Source organism: Telopea speciosissima, chromosome 5, assembly GCF_018873765.1.
Source record: "Telopea speciosissima isolate NSW1024214 ecotype Mountain lineage chromosome 5, Tspe_v1, whole genome shotgun sequence".
NCBI lineage: Eukaryota > Viridiplantae > Streptophyta > Magnoliopsida > Proteales > Proteaceae > Telopea > Telopea speciosissima.
In genome coordinates, this window is record NC_057920.1 from 69,557,675 (window position 1) to 69,563,680 (window position 6,006).

At 37.8% G+C, this 6,006-nt stretch overlaps 1 pseudogene; it reads left to right on the top strand.

Moving 5' to 3' along the window:
- The first annotated feature begins 101 nt into the window (after positions 1 to 101).
- LOC122663379 lies at positions 102 to 4,748 on the top strand (annotated as a pseudogene).
- The last annotated feature ends 1,258 nt before the right edge of the window (positions 4,749 to 6,006 follow it).

A 6,006-nucleotide genomic window follows, 5' to 3' on the forward strand; every position in this document is an offset into this window, starting at 1 on the left:
TGTGAGATGGGTTGCAGTGGTTACCTGCAAGGGAAGGGGTTCAAATTCTACTTGAAGGAGTCGAACTTGAAGGGCCCAAGAGGAGAATTGGGATTTCACTAATGGGTTGTCTATGTGAGGATATGGTCAAGCAACACGGCAGCACACTGATTTTCACAGATGCAAGGGTGATGCTCACAAACAACCAATGCAGAGATGCAGCAGCTCTAATACCATGTAAATTGATAACACTACAAGAAATCCTATTTTTTCCGACGGTAAGAAATATGGTCCGTAGCCAAATATCATTTTCTACAACGGTTAATATAGTAGCGTAGCAGAATATTATTTTCCGAGACGGTTTATAACTATCCGTCGTGGAAACTCTAATTGGGCAACGGTGTGTATTTTCTCCCGTGGAATTGTATTTTTGCCGACGGTTAGAAACATGGTCCGTAGCCAAATATCGTAGCAAAATATTATTTTCCTCGACGGCTCTAAATTATCTGTCATAGAAACTCAAATTGGGCGACGGTGTATATTTTTCCGTCGTAAAAAATATATTTATAATGACGGTACTATAAAGTTCGTCATGGATTACACATGTATAACGACGGTATAAGTCTTACCGTCGCCAAAATAGATATGTTTAACGACAGTACTAAAGATACCGTCGCCCAATTGCCTTAAATTTTTAGCTGGCTCCTGAGTTTCCAGCTTCCCGCTTTCTTCTATCCCATTCCCTCATGAAACAGCTCTCTCTCTCTCTCTCTCTCTCTCTCTCTCTCTTTAGCCAACCATCTCTACCCCATTCTCGCACGACAGAGAAGAGATCAGCGGTCAAGCGCTAGCTCCTCGAAGTTCTATTCCTCACCGTCATCACGAAATCGAAGTGGAAGGCTTCCCTCTGTTGATTTCTAGCCTGCTGTCATTACTGCTGGCCGGAGTACCTCCTTTTTCCGATGAGTTTTACATTTTCCGATCTCAAACCTGCCACCAACAATTTCAGTGTTTCAAAAGCCTCTCTCATCGTGAAACCCTAACCTCCAATCGGACTCACACCTCTTTGATTCCCTAGCCGCAACCCCTTCTCTACTATCGCTTCCCCCATCTCTCGCAACCTTCCCACTCCCTTCTCTCTGTCCGCCTCCCCCTCGAGCGGGTGGCTACGGTGCAACGAGTTCTCTCTGGTTTGTCTCTTTCTCTCTCTCTCTCTCTCTCTCTCTCTCTCTCTCTCTCTCTCTCTCTCTCTCTCTCTCTCTATTTAAGGTTGAGTGCAATGTTTCCATTTCACGGTTTTGTTGAGCTTTTTTTTTTTTTTTGGGGTTTAAAGCTTTGTATATGTTTAAAGATATAAGTATTTGTACAGCTTAATTTTTTCTGGGTTTAAAGCATTTGTATGTCGTTTAAAGCTATAAGCATTTCTGGGTTTAATTCTTACTAGTGTCTAAGAATTGAGTAGATTAGCATTGGTCCATTAGGGGGAATGGCAGAGATGGTTTTGAGCAAAAGGTCTTTAAATGGTTTTATTTGTGATTTTGGTTTAAAAACATTAAGCCATGGATGAGGCACTTCCCAAAGTCCTCTATTTCTAAGTTTTTTGTCCTCTTGCTCCACCCGGTTGTTAAATCAAAGTAGGAGGTATCATTAATCTGTGCAATACTTGATTATGGCAGTAGGCTTAATTGTGAAAATACTTGATCCATAACCTGAAAAATAATAATACTAATAATTAAATGAAAATTTGTTCTTCCTTAGCCCTGAAATTAACTGTAACTTGTTTAGAACCTCTTGAACAACTGTTGCCTCATTATATAACAGTGCCACTTCAATAATATAATCGGCAACGGCATCATTGATGCTTGAAGGCTAATTACTTAGTAGTAAATGAGCCAAGGGTTCACTATTTCCTGATCTCTAATAAAGAAACTGAAATCATTGTAGTACAATCTTATATGTTTTACCTGCAGATAGAGATCAAAGTAACAAGCATTCAATTAATGGACAATAATATATAAATATAGTTTGTATTAATCATATATATCTGATCACCCGCCATAGGAGGTGCAATCTCTAATATGATCCTTAATCTTACGATAATACCAAACTGCCCTAGTCCACCTAAAACTCCATAGAAAAGTTCAAAATTTTTCTCTTTTGAACAAGTCACAAAATCTCCTCTCTTCCTTCACTCATAAAAAACTCCAAACAAGTCAAATCTCCAGGTAACCCAAAATTAAAGATTCATTTATTTAATATAATTCCTTTTATTCTAGGTTCAAAAACAACAAAGTACGTAATCACCCACAAGGTAGGACGCAAGACCGTAATTGGAAACTATTGATATTTGATAAATCGTAACTCAGATGGGGTGGGGAACAAGGTCGAACAGGCCTCTAAGATGGATGAATAACTCCTTTAAGTGTGATTGAGATCCAATGGTTAAATTAGGAAATATAGACAAAGTTCTGAAATTAGTAAGTAGGTTCGGAATTAGTAACTGACTAATTTTCAATAGAACTAACTAGTGGATGTGGTTCAACTTCTCGGTCAATGGAAGAATACTAGTGGTGGAGGAACTATCCAAATAATCTCAAAGATCTCACTGGGCGATTGAGAAATATAAGGAAGGAGAAGTTTCAGCAATAGACCTCCAAGAAAAGGTCGAACTCACAATATATCAAAGAACACAACTCCAAAGTAGGTTAAGGAACAGTTGTAGGGATTAAGCATCACTACAAGAAATATGATTTTTCGCGACGGTAAGAAATATGTTCCGTAGCCAAATATAATTTTCAACGACGGATACCATAGTATGTTTATTTCATGTATATCTCCTTTTAGAATGTTTTTTCAAGAATCTCTTAATTGCTTCCTAACAAAACGGCTATGTAATTTGTCTACCTTGTTATACCAACTATGCATGTTGTCTCATTAGACTCGTAGTCTTATTGAATGTAGTAACTATTATTTCTTTCAAGATTTCAAAATTGATATAAATTAGAAACATTTAGTATTTCATGTATGGTTGGGGTTTTATTGGATCCGCTTTGCCTCACCACACCCTATATTGAGATGGATTGGGGCGTGATGAGTTTTTGTTTATAATTTAGTGGTGACAGGTTGGTTTGGTTCAAGACCTAGGATATGGTGGTACAGGAATGACTAGCCACAAATAAAAAAGAGAAAAGAAAGAGAAGAATAAGAATACTTACAAGAGGGGGGAAAATCTAACTTCCAATTACTTACAGTCACCAATAATTTGTTTCCAATGTTACCTGAAATTTGCATAGTCAACATTACCGTAAAGGACCCAGAATCAAGTCCATAAGAATCGTGTCAAATAAATTCTGAGAAATGCACCCAAAGTCAGTGGAACCAATAGCCTCGCTATGGTCTAGAACAGCAGGTCTGTCAATAACCCTCCAAAAGAGCAATATCAGTAAGATCTGTTTGCAACTCTCATCACAATGCATATTACGTGTGAGGAATGGGTTGCTAAAATTACAAGTGAATCCGACAGTTAGATTGGGAAAAATCAAGAGGTTGTGATGACTAAAATTAGAAATATAAGGTTAGAATCAGCAGCAAACAGCAACTTAAGTGAAAAAATAGCAAGCCTTAAAATAGAAATTAAGGAACAAATTAGTATAGTAAATAGAAAGTAGCTGGACAGAATTAGAAACGAAGCCAATAAGGCTCTGTATGGCAATGTTTCTATTCTAAAAAATCGATTCTAGGTGGGGGGCCTGCTGTCGATCCCTTTTGCCATTTCTAAGGATGTGTTTGAGAGAATTAGAGTTGGATGGAAGGTGTATGGCATAGCTCGTAAAGCTGGTGAACTCCAAATTCCAAGTTCTAACTATCAGTTCATCTCATGTGACCTCTTAGACCCAATTCAAACTACAGAGAAGGACTCTTTGCTTGAAGATGTAACTCATGTGTATTGGATCACTTGGGCAAGCCAATACCCATTGGATTCCCCTGAGTGTTGTGAACAGAACAAAGCTATGATGTCCAATGCTTTGAATGCTATTCTCCCTAAATCCAAAGCATTAAAACATATCTCCCTTCAAACTGGAGGTAAGCACTATCTCTCTCTTACTAGCCCTTCTAATAGTAAACCAATTCTTTACTATGAAGATAGCCCAAGAGTTGATGAAGGTCACATCTTCAACTACATTCTTGAGGATTTGTTGATGGAGAAACTAGAAGGGAAGGTGGCTTGGTCAGTTCACAGACCAGGATTGCTTATTGGGATTTCTAATAGAACTTATTATAACTTCATAGGTGGGCTTTGTGTCTATGCTTCAATATGTAAATATCTTAACCTTCCCTTCTTATTTGGAGGTTCAAAAGAGTGTTGGGAAGAAGTTTATATTGATGGTGCAGATGCAAGGCTTGTTGCTGAACAACATATTTGGGCATAAACAAATGAAAATATCTCATCTACTAAAGGTCAAGCATTTAATGTCACGAATGGTCCAAGCTTCACTTGGAAGGAAATCTGGCCTGCATTTGGAATAAAATTTGGAGTGAAATTGATTGAAGAAGAAATGTTTTCACAGGATTTACGGTTTTCGGAATTCATGGCTGATAAGGGAAGTATATGGGAAGAGACTGTGAAGAAGGAAGGTCTGAGACAAACCAAGATGGAAGATCTAGCTAATTGGCCTTTCATGGATATCTTATTCAGATGCTCACACAAGATTTTGCTGTCACCGGAAAAGGCTAATAAGCTTGGTTTCACGATGATGTCCAAAATATAGTTGCAGTCCTAGTATATGTGGCCCTTACTATTATTAACCTATTTACTAGATCAATAAGAGATCTATTTTTCTTAATAATAGAGACAGTCTTAATTACCAAATTATTATCCAACATAAATGAGCCATTGTGAAGAGCTTTGGTTCAACCATCAAGCTAGGTCCTCGCTAATAAAAGGGTGATTAATTAAGGTGGTCAACTGCTAATATATCTGAATGAAGTAACATGTAACAGCACAATAGTTCTGCTATGGATTTGGCATAGGATCCATAGTTGTGAAGGCATCGCCTAGGCGCCTTGGACGCCTTGTTCGCCTAGTTGGTGTCACCTTCAACTTTGGCCCTCTCCACCGCCTTGGGTCGCCTAACACCCATGACAGCTATGATAGGATCAGGTGGGATTCCTGTTTCATAGCCTTCATCCTTTTTTCTCCGTTGATCAAGTAGATCAGGTTAGTTTTCTGTAACTTTTCTCTACATTGCACAAGTTAATTCTCCCTTTTATCTTGATTCTACTTGTTTTACTTTCATACTTTTCATTCATCCAAAAAAAAATCATACTTTTATGCTAATCGGTTTCAGCCTTACTTTACCTTTATTTCTATTCTGTGTACCTTGGTTCTTATCCTCATCTTAGATCTGTTTTAAACCTACAAAAAAGCTATTGATTTCGATCTAAGTCTTTGTTTTTGGTTTTCTTATCTCAAGTTTGATTGCAGACCACTGATAAACCATGCCCAGGAGTTGGATTGGAAAGTCAAGGTATCCAAATTTCTGACTTTCTTCACAATATAAATTAGAAGTCAACAAATTCATAGAGTATGCATTTTCTAGTATTGCAGTAAGAAATCGGATACTATGCCCATGTGTAAATTGCGTAAATCAACTACGCATGACTAGAGATACAGTGTTAGAACATTTGATAGTTGATGGAATCCTATGGAATTATACGAAATGGAGTTACCATGGGGAAGGTTCATCTTCACATATAATTCACCATGTTAACACAGTGGTACATGAGGAAGGTGAAACATATGATGTTACACATACTATGTTAAATGAGATGCGTGGAATAAATACAAATGAAGAAATAGAGGATGGTGTCACCAGTGAGTGTACAGAGGGTCGGAGTACCGTCGATGATAAATTTGATCGATTGATGGAAGATGCAAAGAAGGAGTTGTATCCAGGATGCGTGAAGTTTACCAGACTACCAGACTATCCTTCATTCTTCGTATATATCACATAAAATGCCTTTGCA